Source organism: Macrobrachium nipponense, chromosome 7, assembly GCF_015104395.2.
Source record: "Macrobrachium nipponense isolate FS-2020 chromosome 7, ASM1510439v2, whole genome shotgun sequence".
Classification (NCBI taxonomy): domain Eukaryota; kingdom Metazoa; phylum Arthropoda; class Malacostraca; order Decapoda; family Palaemonidae; genus Macrobrachium; species Macrobrachium nipponense.
The window spans coordinates 11,515,362-11,542,565 of record NC_061109.1 but is presented as its reverse complement, the minus strand read 5'-3'; the positions used below and the strand labels follow the sequence as shown (position 1 = coordinate 11,542,565).

The window sequence follows — 27,204 nt, the reverse complement described above, 5'->3', positions numbered from 1 at the left end:
ATCATAAATGTATATTCATTCATGAAAAAAATACGTATGACCACCGTGACATCACTGTTCTACAAACTACCGATGTATTTTTACGTAAGTATCCTCTAAACTCTGTCATAAATCACTTTACTTACTTTTTTTGGTGGAGCCCAAATACTACGTATATTCCGGAAAATTAACGAAATCTCGAATTTTATCATAGAGCAAGATTCACTAATTACGATTCATAATTACTGTTTTCTTCTTCTTTTATGACTAAATGCATTTTTTAGGATAAACTCATTTACAAATTTTCAAATACTATGAATGTAATAGCAAAATCCTCTCTCTCTCTCTCTCTCTCGGTCTCTCTCTCATCTCTCTCTCTCTCTCTCTCTCTCTCTCTCTCTCTCTCTCTCTCTCTCTCTTTATCACTAACAGAAAAACTATAATACTGATCTATTATTATCGTAATAAAAGAACAAGATGGTCCCCGACATTTCTAGATGCATGTGTAGCCATATTTTTATTCTTTCTGTGATTTACAAAACTGTGCTTCAGTACAACTTTTATAGTTGACTCAATGATTATCACATATATAACAGTATACAAGAGAATATTTTATCACTATCCCATGATTAATTTCTTATCACCATAAAAATATTTAAAATACAAATTTCATTGTTATTCTCGAGCTAAGATAGTCAACAGTACTCTCTACCTAAGCTGCTCTCTCAAGCTATTTCAAGTTACTCTCGTCCTAAGCTGCTCTCTCAAGCTATTCAAGTTACTCTCGTCCCTAAGCTGCTCTCTCAAGCTATTCTCGTCCTAAGCTGCTCTCTCTCTCTCTCTCTCTCTCTCTCTCTCTCTCTCTCTCTCTCTCTCTCTCTCTCTCTCTCTCTCTCTCAATGAAATATGAATTACTGTATCATAATATCATAAACTATTATGTACAAAGTTAATAATAATAATAATTCCATTAATAAATTAGTTTCTTTTAGCAACTAAATTGTTTTCCAAAATAATTCTTTCGTTAATAAACATCCATCAGCTGATTCTGAACGTAAACAAAAGACAAAAAATAGATTTTTATTGCTGTACTTTGCTGTTTATACATTAATATTATAGTTCGGTGCTGTAATCATTACAGTAAATCACGTTTTTTTATCATAAATATGGTTCATTCATGAAATAGATATACTATGTACTTTTAGTTTGGTGCAGCAGCCAAATCATGAAAATAGAAAGGAATTGGTAGGTAATTATACTTTTTTTTGCTGATCTGATGAAGGGGAAATTGAAGATAGGAAAGAATAACTTTGAAACTGTCTTGAATTTAGAGTAAGGTGATAGTTAAAGACATATTTTTGGTTGCTTGAACTAAAAAGTATGGCAATTATAAACATTGAAATAGTGGTCTTGGGTGGGTTAATTATTAAAGTAGGCAGTTTAAAGCAATTTTTATGGGAGCTACCAGGATAACACAGGTATTTACTTATCACGGGGGGTTCTGGGCCCTATCCCCCGCGATTAACGAGGCCCTACTGTATAGAAAATTGGAATTCATCAAAGAATGAGGTGAATCAGGAAGATAGAAATTAGGAATATTGTATGAGCATGAGCAAGTATTCTTGTAACTGTAAGAAGAATACATGGTAGAGAATACTTGGGATAATCAAGGAACAGGTTAAAGGAACAGTCTCATTTTCATCTTTTTGTTCTTCTGTTCTTTGCAAAAATTCTAACCAGGCAGGACAGGTGCTCAGAGCAAAATTTGAACTCATGGATGGCAAAGTTGAGTGTTCCGAACACAATTTTAACTTGTGACCTTGTCTGTTTGTATCTCTTGAATTTTTGTAAGTAGGGTGGTGACTATATCCGGAAGTGGACCGGTTTCCATGTGCAAGAACCATCAACATCCGGTGTATGTGTCTCCGAACGTGAATGTTCAGGGCAGTAGCTATGCATTCCTAAAAGACAGGAATGAATGGAGGAGACATACCATTTTCCTTCAGTGTCCCAGATTTTGAAAGCTTTGAACAATCCACTGGTTTTCAGTGGAACTGCTTGCCTAGTGGCTTTAAATTAGTCAAACAGTCATTGGTTCTTATTCTTCAACAACAGGCTAGAGAATAAATTCCATTTCTGTCTGTTGTTGTATCTTAGACAGGAGGGGAAGTCATCTAAGCATTCTCCTTTCTGAGCCATGGCTTTCACTTGTGGATTCTAAATCTAGTCTGCTATGAAGATTATTTGCCTAACATTACTAGATACCTAATGCAAATCTACAGACTTCATCGTCCAACATCTGAATCTGTATGGAAAATGTGGTTAGGGTACCTCCACTCTGTGAGCCCGGTTGAAATCTACTAAAACTGTTTTACATTTTATTATTTTTTGAGGTAAAGTTGCCTTCCTATTTCAAAATCATGGCATACAAGAAAGTATTGATGGAACCCTTGCCATTTGGTTTAGAACTGATTAGAATATAGAAAATGTTAATTCTGTTCCCCCAATCTTTTTCAATAAAGTTCTTAAATTTCTGTCATCCCCTCAATTCACGGCCCAATACAACTTATATGCCCTTAAAGGCAGTTTCTTTACTACTTTGGCATCAGGAACTCGGATTAGCGTACTGGTCTCTCTTAGACAAGGACAACATTTTACTTTTGTCTCCTGACGTACAGTCTTGGCCAAGAGAGATTTTGGATTTTTTTAAAGGGAAAATCCCCTTTCCTGATAAAGGAACTCGGTATATCATATAAAATATTATGCCTGGTTCTGGCACTTAAGGTTTACCTAGATGTTATGGCAAATATCCCAGATGATAATATTTTTCTTACTAGCAGAAACAAACCACTCTCTCTACATGGGCTGAGAATGATTTTAGTGACCCTCATTAAAATGGCAGACCCTCACTCCTTTCCTAAGTTGCATGGCATACAAAAAAGTGCATGCATCATTGAACTTTCTTCGAGATTGTTTTCCTTCGAAGAAGTCTTTGGGTGTATACAGAGTGGTATTAGAGGCAGTATTGCTGATTTGGGAAGGCGCAATAATCTTGCGGCCAAACCGGATATAATGAGGTAATTAAAGTCACTGTAGAACCACAAGGGAAAGTACATTTTTAGGTTCATGCATTTCATGTTCTTTATTGCCAGACCGTAATGGGTATCTGGAATGAAGACAACTGTTGATAACCTGTGACTTCATGAATATAAAATCCTGAAACTATTGCCATGAGAGTGGTGGTCATGCTGAGATATTGCTTGAAAGGTGCAATAATCCCACAGCCAGACCTGACATGATTAGATAAGTCACCTTCAAACCAGAAAGAATAATACGTATATTGTTTCGTGTGTTGTTTCCTGTTCTTTATTGCCAAATCCTCTGGATATCCAGAATAAAGAAAAGGGTTAATAACCAGTGACTACTTTGGTCCAAAAATTAGTCTAGGTTGTTGGGATTTATTTTTATTAGAAGCTAAGCCATTTCCACCTGTCAATTTCTTCTTTTGTAAGCTCGTAAGAGGACAAACAGCAGCTATGCTGAAATCAAGTTTTGACAGAAAAACTTTTTAGTAGCTGATGTGTGTCCTCAAACGCACCCGCTCTTCCTGACGAAAAGGCGTAGGACTGGGGTGAGCATTTATAGCACAGACCTGGTGTGGAATGAGGATGATGGCATACACTGTTGTGCAAATGGGATTTAAAGAGCCAATGTAGTCATCGTAGGACAGGAGTTAGAACCCTTTTGCTCCTGAATCCTTTATTTTTTATCAATGTGCCAATGAGCACTATTCTGGGCAAGACCAACTATAGAATGTTTGTAATTGGTTGGTCTGTCATATGGAACTCTGGTTGGGTAACCATGAGAATGTAAACTCTTTGAGTATGTATCACAGCAGCTACTATAAATAGGTTTTTTACTATGGGCAAAGCCATTTTTTTTTTTCATTTGCAGACCAGATCACATTTTCCTTACCCTTTATATTGACAGGATTTCTTTGATTTTATAACAACAGCATAGTAGATATGTAGGAAACTTGCTTCTGCATGATAATTCCAACTGTGTCAAGTTTTAAAGAAATGGGTATTATTATCATCATATATCATCTAATTGTTAGAAATGAAGATAAATTTAAAAATTAGATTTATTATGTAGTAATAAAAATTTAATTTCCATAGCACATCTTGCCATACCTCGTCTTTAATCTGTCTGAGAAGAGCAAGTAACTGTATTGAACTTCATCGCTGATACAACACGAGCATAGCAATTCATAATATCAGACGTTGTTCAGTGCAAGTGAGTATTTTTTTTATGTATCATTGTCAAGAAAGTGTAATTCTCTGATATTTTTCAGTGTTGTCACTGACCAACTAAATCATGTTTATACAAAATTTGTTCTAATATATTTATGTAGTGTCTTGTACAGTATTTGATTCCGGTTTCATATATGATAATTACAGAATCAGGTTAATGAACTTGTGCTTGGTCTTCATGATCATCGTGCTGCTGTACTGCGTGAATTTTTCCACATGAGAGATGCTGAGTTTGAAAGTGCTGAGAATACAACTAAGAAATCTAAAAAGAACTTTGAGGGTGGTTTATCTCAGGAAACTTGAAAGGAATTGCAGAATATCTCTCACCACGTTTACTGGGAATTTTGGGGTTTTTAGACAGTAAACTTATTTCATCTTCAACAATGTACAAGTAATGAAAATTTGATTTTGGTTGCATTGGCACAGTTATTGTATGTGGCCCTATGGCAATACACTGAGGCAAAAAACTGTTTACAGATTAAAAATAGTCCGTAACTAATCTTAATCTTAATATTTGTAAACATGGAATATTTTTTCATTCCTGGCATACACCCTTGTTACAGAATATTTCCTAAATATTACAAATTACCTCAATTCTCCACATTAATACAACCAAGGGCCATGCAGTTATTGGAGGCTTGCCAATAAAGCAAAACCTCTGCAAATGGAATGCAGTAGTTTCTCAAACTTTTTCCTCCTGTTATGTCATTATACAGTACGTACTGCATATGTTAATAAACAACACAATTCACAACAGGACTTACACACACACAATGAACTTAGTGTATGAAAATCAGAATGCGTGGAAAAGATAAAGGTTTAGTAGAGTGCTGTATACATACAGTTTAAAACTGTACTCCTATGTTATCAGGTAAGATTCACTACAAAAATAAAAACCAAACTGTGCAGATTACAGAATATAAAAGATATAGGGGAATTAACAAATTTCTCACTCTCTCTCTTCTCTTTCTCTTCTCTCCTCCTCTCTTCTCTCTCTCTCTCTCTCTCTCTCTCTCTCTCTCTCTCTCTCTCTCTCTCTCTCTCTCTCTCTCTCTCTCTGTGTGTGTGTGTGTGCGAGTGTTGTGCAGGGCTTATTAAAGATATATTACAAGAATATTGTAATTTATTTTGAATGGCACAGAATTTTATGTTATCCTCACACCATCTAAAACGTTTCATTAGCAGATATCTTAGACCATTATAGATCATTGTTTGAAACCTTTGGTAAATAAATAATTATTGATTAACAGTTCTATTAATCACATTCTGTTAAGGGATGTTAATTCGATCAAGTGCTGTTTAATTAAATTTACATTGTAAAAGTTCCATTGATTAGCCCGTTACTTGCTAGTTTGCACTTCTGCAAGCAGTTGTATTATTGTCTCGCTAGCATTGTGCATGATTATTTTTCAGAAGTTGATGTAGTGGACTCCTGTATTTGCATTCTTGGCATTTGCGAATGTCTCTAAGGACCATATCTACCCATTATTCTAGGGAAATTCTTGTAATCACAGAGTCACATATTTCCTGATTTCACTATGGACCATATCTATCAATTATTCGCAGGAAAATTACATATTCGCAGTATTTTTGTGAGAAATATCCACAAATTACTGTATTTTCATATCTATTTCACGATTAAATGCACTTTTTGTGATAAAACTATTAGAAAAACCAGGTATATGAGCATTTTTAGAAGTTGTTTTTTCTTGAGTTTGAACTAACAAAATAGGCAGTTTTAAGCATTTTTATAGGGGTTTTAAGTATTTTCGCATTCTAGCTATTTGGGGAGGGGGAGGGGGGTTCTGGAACGCATCCCCCAAGAATAAGGGGATCAACTGTATCCCTTAAAAAAATTTGATTTATGTAATTGAGTTTATCAATAAGAATATTGCATTACCTGTTTCCCCAAGGTTTCAGTGAATGATATATCATTGCCCAAGTTGATTTATGATGTGTTTTGGATGATGCAAGGATATGTAAATTTTTGTATACCACAGCATACCTTATAAATTGCAATAAAGAATAACCAAGAGAAAGAAAGAGAAAGGCCAGCAAACACACAGCAAGTGTATACTTGTACATATGTGCACACACATTTAGACACTAATTGACAAGAAAAGTTTTGAGACATCACTGGGCAATTTATACCTGTTGTGTATCTGTTCAAAATTTTGAGTTTGCTGATATGTCAACTTCAATAAAGCTTACTTAATATTATTAAGAAAAATGAATATGGAAAAAAAGTATAAACTAAATTATTTTTAAACTAAATGCATTAAAAAATCACAGTAATCAATGTGCTGTACCAGCAGAAGTCACATATCTTCAATCCACTAATGGACAATTTGCACGGTGCGTGCCAGCTTGACGTACCCAAAACAGTAAATAATCAAATTGACTGTTGCCACCTTATTTTTATGTCTTTGGTGCCAGGAGATACTTTTGATTACATACTTATATTAACACAATTTTGTCTTCTGTTTTCATTTTGTTTGCAAATTTAAGCAGTCATCAATTCATTGTCACAGTTGGAGTTGTCCATCAGAGGCAACGGAAGTGGAGGGAGTGAGAGGAGCAGCCAGTGAGAGAACAAAACTTATGTGACACACTCACGATGCATGCTCTCTAATCCAACCTCAGAGGCAGTAATAAACAAAATAGTGTTGTATTTCACATTATTGCTGAATTCCCTATCAAAGCAGTGCTCTCCCAGCCTCAAAACTTCTGTGATGTACTCATGATGTTTATCTATCAGTCACTCATAGGTGATCAAATGAATGATCTGTATGATGTTACTTTTGAGCCAATAATAGTTGGGAAACCTCCGAAGCATAAGAGTGCTCTCCCAGCCTTTCCCATTCTGCTCACTATTCTAGCCCTTTCACCTTGAATGCAATTACTTCAGTCTATCCTTCCACAGTACCCCTTAATCCAGTGTGTTAGGTGATGTTAACAGCACTACCATTTCATTTTCCTGTCTGTTCAGTGTCGTAACCAAGCAGAAGGCTTTATATATACAGGCAGTCCCCAGTTATTGGTGCCTTGGTTCCTCTGCAATCTGGTTTTATTGGGCTTGTCTAGCGGTGAAAATCGCTGAAATCGGCAATTTTCTGTGCAAAATGCGCCAATTTATGGTTATTGGCACCAATAATAGAGTAATGTTGTTGATACATACCTAACAAATGTTCGTGAACCTGTTATCGGCACAATAAGCCCTACAAACTGCTGATTTTCAGTTAGCGTTGATTTTCGCTTATCAGCAGCCATCGCAACGGAACCCCCCGCTGGATAACTGGGGACTGGCTGTACTATATACTATCCACATGTTTATTGTGATGGGCTATGATTGCATGCAGCTAGTGCCAGGTTGCAGATGTGGATAATTGAGGTATTACTTTAGTTCATTAGACAATAGTTAATCTTTTCCAAAGAATTTATGAAAGAATTTTCAGTCTGTTTACTTCATCTTTTTCCAAAGGAAACACATAATGGCCATGAGAGTAAGTGTAGTATTGAGAAAAATTTAACTGGAGGTAAAAGTGTATGTCAAAATTTTTCAAGATTAGTACTCAATTTTAGCTCTTTATAACTTGAAATAATTTTTAAATTGTAAACATGTTGTAATTGAATTTCTTGTAAAAATAAAAAAAGGGATTTTTGACGAAGGAAAAAATCTATTTCTGGGTGATTGGCTCGTGTCGCCCTATGAAAGTAATCCTTAATATCATCTTTCTAGGTAAAATATCCTAAAATTACCAGAGAAAAAACAAAATTAAGAAAAATGTCAGTAAGACTGACTCGCTCACTCTTAAAAGAAGTGTCGTATGAAATAGGGGCGAGTGTGGAACACTACCACGAGACAAACACCAATTAGAACTTCCTATCAGAATCCCCCTAAGAGAGAGCCGATACCAACGGGCGATGCAGCCTCTACTACTACTACTAGAGGACGCCACGGACAGCAGCGCCCCTAGCGGTCATCCTTAATTAAAACAAAATTACATCTTGTCCTGCAAGGGGGGGAAAGCAAGCCATAAAAGGGATGGGTTTCATAGGGCGACACGAGCCAATCACCCAGAAATAGATTTTTCCTTCGTCAAAATCCCTTTTCTGGGCTCAGCTCGTGTCGGCCTATGAAAGAGTACCAGAGAAACAGACAAGATGGAAAAGGAAAAAATGAAAAACATGTTAAAATGATGGATATAATATAAGTAAATCAATACAGCATACAAATAAGTACTTAAACTAACTATGGTAAACAATAACAGAATGTTAGTAAACTTAAAGTACTACTTAAAGGTAGTAACAATAACATAATATGCATGTAAAATAAAGAATTGTTTTTGAATTTACTTATTAGAACATAAAAGTGCAATTATATACATACATGTGTCCTACCCTAGCATAAAAATAAGGGTAGGTACACTCAAATCCATCATTAATACAAATAATACAATTAATTCAAATATATACAAACACATTGTGACTGAAGTTATCACAAGTCTAAATGTAAAATTTATACAAACATATTGTGGCCTAACCTAGCATAAAAATAAGGGTAGGACCACTGGAGTACATATCAGTACAAATGTGGCTGCCCCTAGCAAAAAAATAAGGGACAGACCACTATAATAACACACAACGGCTAAGGCTATGATGATGAGTCGCCTAGGCATGGAGAAGGTTTGAGGCATGTTGGTTGAAGTAGGTAGAAAGGAGACCTGGATCAATACTACAACTACTAGCAGTATCAGGGGAAACTATGTTTCCCGCTGCTACTGCTGAAAACTTTAAAGATTCCAAGGACTTTAAATAATGCCGTTTAAAGACTGTCGGGGATTTCCATCCAGTATACTTCCTAAGATCCTCAAAGTTCATATGTTGGAAATAGTTAATAGAGGTGGCTACTCCCCTGATATCATGTGCTTTTGGGAATGACTCAGGGTTGGCTTGTTTAATGAAGTAAGGATTTGTTGTCTAATACCTTTAACTGACAAAGTACCACCTTTTTTCTCTCATGAAGAAAGAGCACCCGAGGATCTAGAAGAAGTACGAGATAGAAAGGCTCTAAGGGTTGATACTGGGCAGAGAGAAGGATCCTGTGGAAGTGGGATAACCTTCCAAGGAGCCCACCTTGCAAGAGGATCTTCATTTTTAGCTAAAAAGCTACGATCCGGAGCAAGTAGAACTTCTCCTGATGGGAGGAATTCCACATGACCCGCATCTCTGGATAGAGCCGACAGTTCTGAAATTCTTGCTCCTGAGGCTAGGCTTAATAAGAATAGAGGTCTTCCTCAGGAGCATTATGAATGTACAAGATGAGTTGTCAGTATCTGAAGCTAGTTTGAGAACATCATTCAAGAACCATGAAACTGTAGTAGGCCTCTGAGAAGGTCTAAGTCTAGCACAGGCTTTAGGGATAGATGTGAAATAAGATTCAGTTAAATCTATCTGAAAACCTACTTGAAAGATTTTCTTCAAAGCCGACTTGTGAGTGGTAATCGTGCTAGCTGCTAAACCTTTTTCAAATAAAGATCTGAAAAAGGATATAGCCAAATTAACTGTCATGGTTGTAGTGTTCGATTCTCTCAAGAAAGATGCTAATTTCTTAACAGCTGAGTCATATTGTCTGATGGTTGACTCTCTCTTATCTGGATTCCAGGAAGAGAATATTCTGTGGATCAATGTTAGCATCTTTATTAGCCGCAAACTTCATGAAGTCCATAAAGTTAGGGTCTGGAGAGTTCCTGAGGAAGCGAACACAGTCCTCATTTGTACTGATTGGTGATAGTTTGGGATTGGGGATCCGTTGAGGTCGGAGACCCAATTCCAAGAGAAGTGGATACCAGTTGCTCTTGGGCCAGTCCGGTGCAATCAGAGCTACTATCCCTTTGAAAGACCTTAGTTTGTCTAGGACTTTCAAACAAGAGAAGATTCACTGGAGGAAAAACATAAATTCTCCTCCATTGATTCCAATCCAACGACAGGGCGTCCGTGGCATAAGCCAGAGGGTCCAGGTTGGGGGCCACATAGAACAAGGGAGCTTGTGGTTCGCTTGTGAGGCGAAGAGGTCCACTTGGAGACCTGGGACTCTCCGGCTTACCCACTGGAATGACCCCGACGTCCAGGGACCACTCTGATTCCCAGAGGGACTGACCGGGACAGGGCGTCCGCTATCACATTTCTTACTCCTGCCAGATGAGTGGCAGACAGATGCCATTTGTGTTTGCTTGCTAATGCAAAGATGGCTATCATGACATGGTTCACATGCTTGGATTTTGGACCCTCCTCTGTTGATGCAATGGACTACTACTGCACTGTCCAAAACTAGCCTTAGATGAGACTTTTTCGGGGGAAGCAGTCTCTTCAGAGTAAGAAATACTGCCATTGCTTCCAACACGTTTATGTGGAGCTGGCGAAATTGAACTGACCAAGTCCCCTGAACCTGTTTGAACTGAGAGTATCCCCCCCAACCGGACAGGGATGCGTCCGTGTGAATGGTTAACATTGGGAGGGGATATTGAAGGGGTACTTTCTTGGCTAGGTTCTGTACTCTTGACCAAGGCCGTAGTGGTTGCGGAGGATCTGTGGGATCACTGACAACTTGTCTCGATATTTGGAGTTTGCTTTTGACCGCCAAATTTCGATTTTATATCTTTCAACCTTGCTTTCAGAAGGATATCTGTTACTGAAGCAAACTGAAGAGACCCTAGGATTCTCTCCTGGTTTCTTCTTGACGTTTGTTTGCACTTGAGAAATTGCCTGACAGATTTTGCTATTTCTTTCCGTTTGGCTACTGGAATTGATAGATTGTGGGAGGACAATCCCATTGGATTCCAGCCACTGAAAACGAGATTCCGGAACAAGTCTGGATTTCGTTTTGTTTATCTGGAACCCAGATGTTCCAGAAAGTGAACTACCTTTTTGGTAGCTTTGAGACATTCCTCGATTGTTGGTGCCCAGATTAACCAATCGTCGAGGTATGCCGCTACCATGATTCCCTGAGCTCTCAATTGTTGTACAACCACTTCTGCTATCTTTGTGAATACCCTGGGGGCTACATTCAGACCGAAGGGCATCACTTTGAATGAGAATGTCTGACTTTCCTAGCCTGAATCCTAGGAATGGGCGGAAGTGCCTGGCTATAGGGATATGATAGTATGCGTCTGTAAGATCGATGGAGCATGTGACGGCTCCACGCGGCAGTAAGGTCCTTACTTGCGAGAGGGTAAGCATCTTGAACTTGTCGCAGCGAATGAAAGAGTTTAGCTTTGACAAGTCTAAGATTACCCTTCTTTTTGTTGAGCCTTTCTTTGGCACGCTGAATAAGCGACCTTGAAATTTTAGATGCTTGACTCTCGCAATAGCTCCTTTCTGAAGGAGTTCTTCCGCGTAATCTATCAATTCCTTTGACGGTACCTGATGGAATGATTTGATTGGAGGAGGATCTTGGATCCAGCTCCAGCCTAATCCTTTGGACACTATGCTCTGTGCCCAACTGCTGAACCCCCACCTGTGGCGGAAGAGGAACAGCCTCCCTCCTACCTGGAGAGCCTCATTGCTGATGGGCGGGTTGGCCACCACGTCCTCCTCTGAACTGCTTACTCCTTGCGCCCCTTCCTGCGCCACGGTGACGAAAGTAACCTCTCGGCCCTACCCCCTCGATTGAGAGTAGCCTGAGCCTCATAAGCAGGTTAAAGGCAGGCGAGATGGCATAGGAGGTCGAAGGCTGGGATTGCTGGGGCACCGGAGGAAAGGCTGAGTCTGTTTAGATGTAGCAGGTTGTCCTTGTTGGGTGACTGGGACCGCCTGCACAAACTGCTGCTGAGGCTGGAGTTTTTTATATGGCTGGAACCTCCTACCAGCCTTCTTAGGTTTCTTGCCAGCAGTGGAACGGATTCCTGTTTCCTCTTAGAGGAAATGCCCCACCTAGCTCTAAGGCTCTGGTTGAGTCTAGCAGCTTCGTGATGAACTTCGTTCACTGCTGACTCTGGGAAGAGATCCGCTCCCCACATGCTGGCAGTCAAGAGTCTATTAGGCTCGTGCCTGATAGTACACTCTTGAAGAACATGCTTCCGACAGTTCTTCCTGGCTTGGAAGAAGTCAAAAGCGTCTAGAAGAACCGTGTGAAAATGTGCTTTCGCTAAGATCTTGAATAGCGGTTCGTTCGCATAAGACAGCGCCGCCATTTCCGTGATTACGATAGAGTTAAGGGACCTGCCAAACCTAGTTCGCGCATCGAACTCTGCCTGGATTAGGGAGTCCGGTAGCCTAGGCACTTCTCACCGAACTGGTCCATAGCGCAGTCCGGCTTGAGTTTACCCTGCGTGAAAGTGGCTGGCAGGTTTTCCCATAACTCTCCGAAGGCGGGAAAGAGTGGAGAAGTGGACTCCGACTCTCTCAACTGTGGAACGGGCTCATCCTTGAGGACTGCCTGAAGAGCCTTCACTCCACCAAGTTTCGTAGTGAACGGAAGAGAAACCTCCTCTTCCGTGGCGAAAATAGTGAAGGGGCTCTTATAGGCCTGGAGTTTAGTGTTAGTACACTCCCAGTCCTCAAGGCAGTGAACCCATTCCCGTTGGGCGTGGTCTCTACTGTAGAGGACAGACTCCTTCGCGATCTTGTCCTCCCTTGTCAGAGCCGTTGGCGTCAGCCTAGCATACCCGATGAAAGGCTGTGACAGACCCGGAGGATAGAACTCGAAGTCCTCAATCCTTCGAGTGCCAAACTCCGGGATGGAAATCATCCCGTCCTTAAAGGGGGCGTAGGCCGCTACTCTCCATGGATTCTCCATAGAGAAAGATGGCAGAGAGTCGTAAGACGGGAGTTTGTAGGATCCCCGTGCTAGAAGCAGGGGATACTGGGTGAGGAGCCTGGATAGCCCAGTCATCCGATCCTCAGTCTCTCTTACTCTATTCGAGAGCTCTTGGACGGTCTGTCCAGTTTGAGACAGAGTGCTCGACAATTGTGCGAACATCTGCTCAAAGCGGGTTCCCCAAGCTGAGATTTGGGACCCAACCATCACCCCTACCTGCTCCATCATTCCTGGTGAGACAAGAGAAGGAACGCAGGAGCTGGTGCTTGCTACCCCTGCCGGCATAGCCGGAGAGGGGACAGCGGAGGCGAGAAGGCAACGACTCGGAGGTAGCGCGAGCTTTCTCCTTCGAAGCCTTGCCTCTGGAGCTCTTCGACTGGGAAGAGCTTGGCTTAGCCTTTACCGCGTCGGCGTAAGAAGTCGATGACTTCCTCGCCGAAGAAGACGAAGACGACTTCCTAGAAGTCGACTTAGACAGAGTCTTCGGTTCTCTCTTTCCCTTCTCCTTAGGAGGTACAGAGAGAGCGGGAGTGCGGCTAGGGATCTCGGATCCCGAAAAGCCTTGGAAAGAGGCGGAAGAAGAAGGGACAGGAGAAGATCCAGGAGCGCCCAAGGAAAGACCTTGGGCGCCCGACAAACCTACCTCAACCAACAAATCCTCACTCACTACCGCCATCGGCTCGAGATTCAGGTCCAGGCCGGCGACGTCCGGAACTGGCTCCTGGGCTGCTACGAGCCCCAACGACTGCTGGAGATCTTGCTGGATGGCGGCTATTACCGGGGGCGGGGGCGGCGGACAAGGGGTCGACGTAGCCCGTCGACGGTTGCCCGCAGGGAAGATCTGGATGGCCAGCTTTTTATCCAACATGTAGGGCTGGCCCTTGGCGGCGTTCTTCCCAAAGCCGCCCACCCACGCTTTCAGAGTGGCTGAGAGCGACTTCCCTCACACCGCTAGCCTGAAAGAAAGGCTGAATTAGCTACCAGTTGCGGACAGGGTTAACAAACTTACGAACTAAAAGTGTTAGTAAATTGATAAACAACCTTATAATGGTCTTACCCCATCAACCAGCTGACCGACCAGGTCGTAGCAAATGGTGCAGGCCTCGGGATGCCAAACGATGGACTCGTTGAACAGGGTGGCACAAGGGGCGTGAGACCTGCACTCATCATGTCCGCAGGGGTCATGCAGCGTCGCGTTGCAAGCGAGGACCTGACAGTTGGTAGCCTGTAAGTGGAAACGTACATGAGTACAGAGTAAACACTTACAGCCTAACATATGCTCCGCTGGTGCCGAGCGATAAAGTTAGATAAAACCAGAGCCCTGCTAAAATACGTGTGGTAACCATGTTGGAAGAAAGGCTATGGCTCCGCCAGTGGCGGAGGCACACGAATCAACCAACTAGGAGTGGTGGTAAAGGAAACCACAACGGATAATGGCGGGGATGGTTGATAACATAATTATAAACACAATTCAATGTAAAATATCTTTAAATTAGGGTATATATCCTTAGCATAAAACAGTGACAACATCAAATCAACTTCTCTCCACCCGTCTACTAGAAGAGTGCGTTAGGTAGGGTAAGCTCCCTTCCGGTAGCGGGGGAGAGATATAAGGATATAGTAGGCAAGCAAACGACCATCCATAGTACCCACCCTACCCGCTAGCGGAGCCAATAACCATAACCAAAGGGGGGGGCCCCCGGCTGCGACGGAAGGCTCCTTTCGTAACGGTAAGGGAGGTGGCTGAGTAATGGGTATGGGGGGGAAGGAGGTCCCGGTGAAACAACGGCGGGAGCGAGGAAAGGGGGAAGGGGATTGGCCTACTCCTCCCCACCTCACCCACTACCCGTATGGAGACCCGGTAACCTCATGATGGTCGCCCTAAACCCCCTGCTGGTGGAACCCCCCCCCCCCCCGGTACCTCCGGAATGTGAGAAGGCTATGAGGTTGTTATGACAACCAAGGGGTCCCCCAGCTCCTCCACTACATCAGAGAGGGAGGGTGAAGGGGCAGGGTGGGGGAGGTGCTATGGAACACGTGACCACTAGTGGCCTAGGCCGCGATCACCACAACCGTGGTAGGGCCACGTGAACCAAGCTGTACCAATACATGGAACAAGCACCTAGGCTAGCCTAACACCCTAAATAATAATAATAAAAAACATCGAAAGGTGGAAGAGACACTTTTAGGAAAAGAGAAAGAAGCCCAGGAGGAGGCAACTATTCCAAGAAACAGTAGCCTACTCGGAGCCAGCGATAGCCGATGTAGAGCAAGAGCCGGGATGCTGGGCCAGAATAAAAATAATGATAGCCCTAAATACCAAGCTAAGAGAATGGTAAGAGGGCTGAACTAGCTAAAACTCGATGTAAAACAATGAACGTGATAAAGTAAGCCCATAAGTATAAGAGTCCCAGTATGGAGGACCGGGAATTCTTACGAGGCAGCATGCCGCCACGAGACAACCGGGGAACCGTATATGACCTATAAAAGGAAAATACGGGTACCCGGAAGCTAAAACTATGATAAAATATTACTTATGAGTTACTTAACTTAGCCGTGGCAATTGCAGAACGTTCCATCGTTGAAAAACGAGATAAATCCAAAATAACAATAGCACGAGAGAAACTGCGTCAAGACGCTGGCGCTAAAAATTAAGGATGACCGCTAGGGGCGCTGCTGTCCGTGGCGTCCTCTAGGTAGTAGTAGTAGAGGCTGCATCGCCCGTTGGTATCGGCTCTCTCTTAGGGGGATTCTGATAGGAAGTTCTAATTGGTGTTTGTCTCGTGGTAGTGTTCCACACTCGCCCCTATTTTCATACCGACACTTCTTTTTAAGAGTGAGCGAGTCAGTCTTACTGACATTTTCTTAATTTTGTTTTTTCTCTGGTAATTTTTAGGATATTTTACCTAGAAAGAATGATATTAAGGATACTTTCATAGGCCGACACGAGCTGAGCCCAGAAACAGGATTTTCAGTTATAGTACAGGAAATTATATTAATGCTGTGATATATGATTAAGATTTATTATTGTGTACAACAAATCACTTTGTTTAATATAGTATTTCCCATTTAAGTATATCATTCCATATTTGCAGGGAAAAAAGATCAGCTTTGTGGTCATTGAGTGATCTTATTTTAGTCATGGGGAAACAACATATATCTTCAGTTGCACATAAAGTTTTAGCATCACTGAAGACATCTCTCAAGTTACGAGACGATGAATTTTATGATGTAGGATGCAATGCATGGACAAATTTTTTGTACAAGTAAGTCTTTAAATCCTTGAATTTTTGTTGCTATTGTTTTGCCATGTGTTACTTTTTCTGATGCTTTGTTTTGTTCTATTTATGTGCTATTGCATTCAAACTGGTTTTTGCAATGATGAATCTTGGATAAATCTGTCATTTTTGGCTGCCAGGTGTTGTGTTTAACAAATGTTACCTGACTGCCAAATTTGGAGGAATTGTCAAAGTTTAGTTATGAAGAGTTTTCAACTGTTTTATGTCTAAATAAAATATCCTGAAGTGATAATGCTAGAAAAATGTTAGATTGGTTTATCAACAATTTTGTTCATAGTTTGTGTAACACTGTGAACCAAAATTGTAAAAAACGACTTGTAAATGAATTACTCAGGATGGGATAAAGTATGATATACAGGGGGTCCTCGAGTTACGACGTTGATCCGTTCTTACGATGCGTCGTAACACGATTTTCAGCGTAAGTCGGAACATTGAAAAATACCACATGATTTAATGTTAAATACCTATCAATAACAACGAGAGAACAATTCCTTACCTTTATTAGTTTGATTGGCTTGCACACTGGAGAGGAAGCTGCGGTGCTGGAGAGACTGGGGGAGGTTAGTGAAGAGAAAAAGAACCTCCAGAAGTTGCTGGAGATGCTGAGGCAGATGAGTTCTTGAGGTGAGGCAGAACATACTAGTACTGGAGATGCTGAGGCAGGTGATTCTTGAGGTGAGGCAGAACATACTACTGGAGATGTTGGGGCAGGTGAGTCTTTAGGTGAGGCAGAACCTACAGAAGGTGCTGGAGATACTGGGGCAGGTGAGTCTGGGTTAGCAGAACATTCAGAAGGTGCTGGATAGCAGAGGCAGCTGAGGTAGAGGGTACAGGATCTCTGCAGGCCTCTCTACTTCTTAAAATACTGCTCCAGGTTAGTCTGAACAGAGAGCGACCTCTTTTCATCCAAGATCTCCTTGTAACACTGCATCAAATCCATGACGCCTCTGGAAACAAACCCTAGTGAACCTGTCCAAGTTGGTATCCTGAGCCTCAAAAGTTGACAACGCTTGCTGCAACTCTGCAAACCTCTTATCAAGTCCTGCCTTGTGAAAGCCTTAGGCTCTGGGGTGGGTGCTTCTTCTTCTTCCTCTATCATCTGCTTCTCCAGTTGTATCAGGTCCTCAGCAGATAACTCCTCGCCATGAGACTCCAGCAGCTCTGTAACATCATCAACCTCCATCTCCAAAATTGATTTCCTTACTCAGGGCAACAACGTTCTTGACAACTACTGAAACTGTGTCCTCAAACCCATGGAAATCATTCACAAATTGAGGACAAATTTTCTTCCAGACACCATTCATGTTTGTTTGCTTAACCTCCTCCCAGGAATTAGCAATGTTCTTTACAGCATCAAGGATGTTGTAGGATTTCCAAAAGTCCTTCAGAGTCAAGTCCTTCTTGGTTTCAGTTGCCTGTAAAGCCATAGCAATTGTCCTTCGTAGGTAGTAGGCCTTGAACGAAGCAATCACTCCTTGGTCCATAGGCTGTAAAAGGGCCGTGGTATTAGGTGGAAGGTAAACCACCTTGACATTAGGGTTGAAGTCTCCCAGCTGGGCAGGGTGTCCAGGGCATTGTCCAGCACTAGCAACACCTTAAAGGGGATACCCTTGGAGGCGCAATACCGCTCCACACTTGGAACAAAATGGTTTACGAACCAGTCCTCAAACACTGCAAGTGTCACCCATGCCTTCTTGTTGGACTTCCAAATTACTGGTAGTTGACCCTTCCAAATGCCCTTGAGTGCCCTTGGATTTTCAGCCTGATACACCAACAAGGGCTTCAGTTTGAAGTCGCCAGCAGCATTACCCCCAACCCGAAGTAAAGTTAGCCTCTCCTTGCTGGCTTTATGACCGGGTGCTGACTTCTCCTCCTTGGCGATGTAAGTGCGGTTAGGCATACGTTTCCAAACAAACCTGTCTCGTCTACGTTAAACACTTGCTGAGCAGAATAACCCCCCTCCTTAATTATCTCAGACAACGCTTTAAGGAAATTTCACTTCGCTGCTTTCTCATCCCCACTAGCAGCTTCACCTTGCAATTTAAGGTTATGGTAATTGGCCCGAGCCTTAAATCGCATAAAACCCACCCCTACTAGCCACAAACTCTTCACTTTCACTTCCCTCCCCCTTTTCTTTTTTCAACGCTTCAAACAATCTTTTCGCCTTCTCCTGAATCACCATAAGGCTGACTGGGATACGCCGTTGATTTTGGTCTTCCAACCAAAGCACCAATAACCTTTCCATTTCAATTATTAGACCACTACGCTGCTTAGTTATCACTGTCGCTTTCATAGGAGCAGATCCTTTCACATGTTCAACGATGCGCTCTTTATCTTTGATAATGGTAGCAACGGTCGAACGGCTAAGGCCAAGCGAGCGGCCAATGTTTGTTGGCGTTTCTCCCTTCTCAGATCGCTTTATAATGTCCACTTTAATTTCCATGGTGATGGCCTTTCTTTTCTTCGATGCACTACCATCAGAAGAGTCCGCCTTGCGCTTGGGAGCCATAACAAAGAGCAAAAAGTTACAAAAACGATACAACACGAGGGAGAGAGAGGCAGTGTAAACAACCAAAATGGCGTATGGGTCGGGATGGATTAGCGTAATTCGAAGCGACCGCCGTCCTCTCCCCCACAAAGCGTTTTATTCTTCCGCCGTGCGCCCAGGAACTAGTTCGCGTTTGTTTACGTTGCTTACACGCTAAACCGCGTAAGACGGAACGACGCAAAATATAATGGTAAAAAAAATATGTTCATTGATTGGGTCATGGACAATTTTATTCATTGCTTGTAAGCACTGTAAATGACAAATTGTAAAGAAAGTAAGAATCAATGAAATATCCTGGATAGGATGAAGTTTTGAGTTATTCACTGTTTTTAAACTGTTTACACCGTGTAAATAAATATATCTTGAAAAGTTATTGCTGAAAAAAGATGTTGGACAATTTTGTTCATCGCTTGTATGGCACTGTGAATGGTTCAATTAAAAAAAGTATGTAAAACAAGTGCTAAAACAATGCATTGAAACATAATTGTTATCCACAAAAATAATATCTTACTTTCTACTATAGTTATGTATTAAAGAAAATGGGTTATAATGATAGAGATTAAGCAGTCCCCAGTTTTCAGCAATCTGGTTTTATGGTGCTTGTTTAGCACTGTTTTGGTGCCGGAATGCAATGATTTACAGTTTATTGGTGCTAATAATAGAGTATTGGGGCCAATACATACCTAACAAAGGTGCCATTAATCGCTTATTGGCACAGTGCCGAGAATCGCCGATTTTCGGTTATCGGCGATTTCACTTATCATCAAGCTGTCGGAACGGAACCCTGCCGATACCAGGGACTGTACATGCTCTAGATATCCAGATTCTCTCAGGATTTTTGGAACTCCAAAAATATATTTCTTTTGCTGTTTTTCTCAAAACTTACGTTTTTCAGAACTAGACGTTTATTTCTCCAAGAAGACTGAACCAAATTCAATGTAACTTTTACAGAGTATATATATATACAGGCAGTCCCTGGGTTACGAAGGTGTCGGCTTACGACATTCAGAGGTTACGACGCTTGTCAATAGACTTTATTTCCTGGGTTTATGACGCATGTTCCAGGGTTATTACAACGCATGTTCCAGGGCTACGACGCCTACAACGCTCATCTGGGAAATGCAAATATGACACCAAAAATGCAAAATAATCAATATTTGAAGGTTTTTTTGATGAAAAATGCCATAAGAATGTAGTTTACATAGTTTTCAATGCACCCAAAGCATTAAAAGTAAGGCTTTCTTAGGATTTTTGACGATGTTCCGGCTTACAACGATTTTCGGCTTACGACGCGTCTCAAGAACGGAACCCCCGTCGTAACCCGGGGACCGCCTGTATATATATATATATATATTATATTGCTACGTTTATTGAACTCCTCGTCTACCCAGTAATTAATTCATTATTTTGATTTGTAAAAAGGCAGCCATAGTCTCCAAATATCAGCTGATTTTCGGCGGGAAACCCAAACATGCAGCCAGGGATAAGGAATTCCTGTGAGAAGGGAGAATATAGTCTTTTGTCAGCTCTAGGGACGTATCTCAAAGGGAAGGATGTAGGCAGATTGGTACTTTCTTAGGCCTATATCTTAAGCTTTTTTTTCCTGTGAACTCTCTGCTGGCTGATATGTCTGTTTTCCAGGATTTGCCCTGCTCGTGGGGGGTTAAGCTGACCCCCACACACCAGGCAAGACGCCTGCAATCTGCCCCAGTCGACTGCAGTTCGTGGACCTCGGACGGATGTCCGACCACCGCCGCCTTCCATTTAGGCCTATCTATGGCGTTAGTGGCGCGCCAAGGGACCCAGACCTAAGGCAAAGCCGGGCGCCACATTTTCTCACAACGTCCATACTGAACATGGCATCCAGGTACGTCTTGTGAAACAGCCTAATTACTCCCCATTTTCCCAATTCAAACTTTATATCAAAAGAACTCATCCCTTTGTTTCCTCTCACTGCCTCATGGCTGCATGCTTCCCCTTGTGTGATCGTCCCAGACAAATGAAGTCATTGCATACCTCAGTGAAACATTAAAGTTCCTTTCCCCCAGTGTTTAGAGAACTGAATATCCGAAATTAGTGCAAGAAATCCTTTTTTCCTTTATCTTGTTTAATCTGGGATCCTTTTCCTTTTAGATTCCCTGAATCACGTGTCAAGTCTCTCCGCCCGCAAGTGTTGCATTACCCAAGATTATGAAACCAGCTTTTACGAATCCCATTTTAAACGCCAGCAGTCATTCACTTGAGAGATGTTATTAGTCCATGTGGGGGCCCGTTGCATTTACTTTTCTCCAGGCCAGTACGAGCCTCTTGTAAATAAATAGCTGTAAAGTATTTAGCTGAGTTTCTGGCGACCTTTCCTCTAGAGTAAATTATCACTATAAATCCTTTTTACGGTAAGTTCAAGTAATTTATTGTTTTTTTTTTCTTCAACTATTCCTGTTTACGTATCGGAGTTCTTTCAAGGACGGGCTCATACGTAAAAATAAAAATTATATTATATATTATATTAGATATATGTACGTATATATATTATTTTATATATATTATGTCATTATTTTGCCGTCAGGAAAATTGATCTTTACATACTAGTTTTACATATTAATTTTTGAAAAGTGAAGTTATGGTTTTTTAATTGCAAAACACATGAATTTAAAGGTTGAACTTCTAAATTTCCCCATGAGAGAATTTTCATATTAGTTTTAGAGTTATTGGTAAAAATTGGCTCTTATGGTGCCAGCACTCCCCTTAAGGTTTACTTGCAGTTTTTGTCAATTAATGAGTAACTTTTAAAAAATGATATATTTGTAAGGTAAATTTTTTGCATTGCAATTAATGAGGAAGACACAGCACCTCTTGGGGATTTTAACTGTTGCTGTGTGATTTGCAACACCCAATACTCTATTTATTTACCCACAGAAGAGATAAAAGGAATGGAAGCAGGTATATGCTGCTGCATAACTGTACTTTGAAATCAAACTTGGCTCGGTAAACCCATATCTGTGGTTTTACTAACTCAGCGCCCCATCTGTCGTAAATAGCACGTCAGTTATCCTCCTAAAAGGTAATGAGGTGACGTGTGTGTTTCAGTGTCTAATGGACCCTGTCCTAATTAAAAAAAGAGAAATCACTAAATGTATCTGGTAGCGTGACCTACCTCTGACATCCCAGCGACATAAATCTGGGCCAATTCAGACTCTTGAGATACAAAAATAGTCTTTATTTCCCCAAAATAGCTAACATGACAATCAAGGAAAATGAATGTGTAAGTCCCAAAGCTATGAAAACATAAATTACTCCACCAATACAGGCAGTCCCCGGTTATCGGCGGACTTGGCTATCAGCGAACTCAATTATTGGCGATCCGCTTTTATGGGGCTTGTTTAGTGCCATAATATCAGCAATTTATGGAGCCATAATGGGATGAGTTCCGGTTATTGCTGCCAAAAGCGTTGTTATGGCACCATAAATCACTGAGTCATGGACTACCTGTAGTCATCTTGGCAAAAAACAACACATGCCACCTTATTCTCATTGTCAGAACTTCTCAGTATTTTCCTAAGCACAACTGTCATTTAGAGAATTCATTTTCTATGGTGACAAACCGAATCCATCTGTAAAAGAAATCACAATTGTCAAACCCCGAAATACATAAATAAAGAGAATGGGTAAATGTCCCATAAACCTTTTAAGTATTTCTTTGCAGTTCAATCCCCTTCACAATATTCAAAGTTTTTTCACCTTTTTTTCGTTCCACTTTACCTTTCAATGGCTCTCTTAAGCTCCTCCGAAATCTCTCTGGCGACTACCACATCTGTCATCAATTGCCCCATTAATTACCACACTAGGGAGTTATATGGCCATCCATATGCATGTATGCTAGTCTACTCACAAATCCCATGTACGTGCCATCCTTACTTATCATACATGCCTTGTCTGGCACACAAACTCATAGACGTACGCAACTGCATTTTTCTGACGTCACAGTCAAATGATTTCCAACCAACTAGGTCATCTTTGCACGCCTCGCGATCTTGCTGGCGTGATCGGTAATGTTATGACTTGAGTTCACTGTTTACAAATTTTCCAAAACACTCAAGGCTGCAATGTTATGCATTCCAATCCGCCTGTGTCACTCATTGTCGACCTAATTTTAATTATTAACATATCCAGTGCCTATTACATGTGCATTATAAGGAGGCAGTCATTCCACAAAATAGATGATGAAGACAAACATCAGGAGATTTGAACTGCCTTCCTGCAGTTTGCCAGGCAACTCTATATCCATAGTCATATAAGGAATAAAAAGAGTCAGACATTCCACAAATGAAGATAGTTGATAAGAGAATAACCATCAGACAAGGGGTAACTATAATCTGAAGAAAATCCAGTGTTGATTATTGAATAAATAGCATTATTTGCTGTCATAATTTTTGAAAAATTATTTTCATGCCAGTCCACAATTTATCATTGGCTCCATTTTATGGTTACAGAATCAGGTGCATGTTACAATCCCTTTGAAATAAGGGAGAGCAATCATCACAGCACATTTGCTGGTTGACCCTTCAATTGCTAGCAGTGATCACACACTGTACTATTTCTTTCATCTGATCCATGAGGTGTGAAAAATAGGACAGGAGGAACTTGTACTATGAGTGAGGAGTTTGTATGGAAAAATTGTTGTTTTAAGAAATTCAATTAATAACAAAGCCAATGTTTGTCATTAGCCTGAAATGGAATTTTGTTGGTAAGGATGGAGGAAGTTAAGCTGGAGTGTTCCTCTGGGTAGTAAGATGAGAAAATACTACCCAGGAAATTAGGCTTACAATATCATGTCATTTACACATTGTTTGTGACAGTGGTTTAGTGTAAATCTTAATCATTTGATGTTCAAGTAGCACATATGTATATTTAAGTGTGAGTGATGACAGTTACAAGAGTTTGCAATTCAAAATTCTGTTTGCATTGTTTACAATTAATGGGTAAAGGGTCAGAATCTTAGTTTGGGTAAGACACTTGTGGTCTGGCAGTCTGACTTATACTCAGCTAAGTGAAACCTGTAAAAGATTAGAATTAGTATTAATTATATATTTATTTCTAACTAGAAGAGTTGCTATGACAAAATCTTCTGGTATTTTGCAAGAGAGAAAATTTGTTTCTTTTATTTTTTGTAAACTTCATGAAATCATAAGGTACTCTGAGGTTCAGTCCCTACTTACTTAGAATATTAATGCTCACTTACAGCAGATGAGCGTAACAGACTAGCACCACATGCACTAGAAGTTATTCCTTTTTGGGATGCTGCCTCATCTCCAACAAGCAGGTTGGGTTGGCATTGGATGTATCCCCCACCCACAAAGGAGTTTTGTTTCTATGGGGATACAACCATCACCTTTCATGTATGAAATATCCTTATGTACAAGCTGGAATGGCCATTGAGTCTTGAACAAGTAAGTTACCCAGTGGAGATAGTGAAGACAGGTAACACCTCATTTTCTACCTCTCACCCCTACTTGTCTTTGGACACCATCACAAGAAGAGACACTTTCTTCTTAGTGGTATTATTGTATTCTTGGATGTGCATACTGCTGTCTCTGCAAACTCTTGTTGCTATCTTTTCTGTTGCAGGTGATCTCCCAGAGTTTGCGACTGTGTTGCCTGTAGATGAACCAGTAAGAGATGTTTTTGACTTCACCCCTGCTAGCCTCAGCCAGTCCTTGGAGTTGAGGTAGAGCCAAGAAATTTGAAAAAAGAAAGAAAAATTCTCATTGCTCTTGGTCCTCATCTTTTCATTTTCAGGCTCATCTTCCTCCTCCTCATCCTTGGACTCTTCCTGAGTACAGGAGGAAGAAGAAAGAGAATACAAGGTATTGCAGAAGTCCAGGTGGACTTCCCCCAGCTCACTTCCTCTAGGTAGGAGAGCAGAAGTGCCAGTTCCCCATTCAGTGATCATCATATCCCAGCCAGGGTTGGTGCCATCCTGCATGCTCATACTGGGACAGTCATGTGCTGCCCTTGATTGGGTACAAGTTGCAGCTCAGTGTTGCCCCCTTACCCACAGCAGCTTTGTTGAGTGCAGTGGGATAGCTTGTGCAGTCTATTTGCTCACTGGTCTGTGCACAGTCCCCAAACTATCCATGGGCAAGCAACAGGACAGTTTTTTATCTCTCACATTCACCTTTGTAGGGACATAAAAAACAAAAGGAGACCCTTGCACCTCTTTTGCTTGGCTTGCATGCATTTTAGTCATCTGTTGTCCTTTGAGAAGCTTGCACTTCATGGGTGGAGTCACCATCGGTCATTTCATTGGCAACTGTAGCAGCATTGGTCTGCCTCTTTGGATCCACCTTCCTGACTTGTGCCTCTGAGTTGGGAAGTAACGTAGGACTTTTGTGGTAGCTGGATACACACCTAAGGGTGCCATTGAGCTCCCCTGAACAGAGATGCACCTGTTAGTGGTCACTTTAAAGATGGGATGGGGCACACACCTGAGAGGAGATTATGTTCATGTGTGTGAATGAAGAACACACTACTGCATATCAGTATCTTGGAAATGTCAGTCGAGATGACTTTGCAGATGTTCGAAGATTGCTTGATAGGGTAGTTGGGGGTGTTGATGAGCAACAGTACATCTGTGGTTGCCTACAACAAACATAGAGATGATGTCTCAGACCTTGTGCCAATGGGTATTGCAGATTCATGATTGGGTGGTCTTTCAAGCCGCCATGCTGTTGGCGAGATACACACCAGGCAGGCCGAATATTATGGTAGATCGGCTCAGTTGTTGGGATAGAGTTGGTCCCTACATCCCCAAGTAGCAGAGGGTTTGTCTGAGTTTATGGGGGTGGGGGGTTCCCTCATGGTTGACCTGTTTGCAACCAAGATCGAGACCGATAAGCAAGAGATAGTGGATACAAATGTTAAACATTGCCTGGGCTAATCTAGACTTGTATGCCTTTCCAACCTTAAATCTCCTACATAGGGTGATTAACAGTGTTTGTCACCCTGGGTCTTTGATGACTCTGGTGGGTCCTTGTTGGCTACATGCTGATTAGAATACAGATCAACAGACACTACTAATTGAGGCGCTGAGAGAATAGACGCCATGCACCATCCTCTTGTGTTATCTGCACGTTCGCAATTATTATCAGGCAGTTCGGTCTATGCCTTCACAGGTGGATAATATTCTGAGAATTCTACAAGAGAGAGGCTCTTCCCATAGGGCAGCAAGGGAGAGGGCTGGGTACTAGTGTTGTTCATATTCATAAAACCATAGTTCCAGTTTGTCTTCTTTGTTAACATCCAGTCATCTGATTTTTAGTTTTCATGGGTGTGAAAGGAGTTGTACACTAATTAATGTATACATATCATTCAGTTTTGCACAATGATAGTTACTTACTTCATTAATGAAATCATATTCATATTCATGAGGCTAATTTTCTTTCTATTAGCCGAAATACATGTACCTCATTGGACTTACTCGTTCTTTTTAATAGATTATTATTTTATTCTGGTAGTCCCTGCATTATTTCTGGTCTCATGAAGGTCTGTGATATTTTTGGCCTCATGAAGGTCTGCAATAACAGTATATGTGAAATTAACTCTACTGTACCTGCAAAACACTCAGTTGTAGTGTATACAAATGTCAGCAACCTATTGCATCTAGCAATAGATCCACAAGCTAATTCAAAACATCTTGAACCATGGCGATTGCCAAATCCACAGATTTCTGGATTATGATCATACTTTTGATTTTGTGTGCAACTTTCATATCATTTATCTCATGTAACTTGTGAATTCTGACTACCTCAAATGGACTTATCGTATAAAATTACTATAACTGATCCTGTTGGACATATGTAAATAATTGCCTTAGTAAAACTTTATTGAAATATTTCATATATTCATTCTGTTTTTTACAATATTAGTATGATAAAGCAATTTCTATCTCTAATATTTATGAGTGTTAAATTGATTAATTTGGAAGGCTCTGTTTAGACACTTGGAAAGATCAGCAAGTAAGTTTCAGTGTAGTCCTTCTCTAGCTTACTTTTCATCATTATTTAGATTATTGTTTCTTGTAATCAGTATTCATGAAATCATAAATACATGTAAAGCAGTTTTCTCTTTTTCAGTCTGTGAGTACCAAGATTTATTCCAGGTTCATGTTCTAAGACTCTAAGTGATTCTACTTTTTTGGCAATTATAGATTGTCTAATTCTAATTATTTGAAATCTTTTTCAGCCTTGA

The 27,204-nt window shown here is 41.0% G+C and overlaps 1 protein-coding gene across 1 annotated transcript in view; it reads right to left on the bottom strand.

Moving 5' to 3' along the window:
- LOC135217537 (serine/threonine-protein kinase atr-like) overlaps positions 1–27,204 on the bottom strand; it is a 796,062-nt gene that overhangs the window by 127,105 nt on the left and 641,753 nt on the right.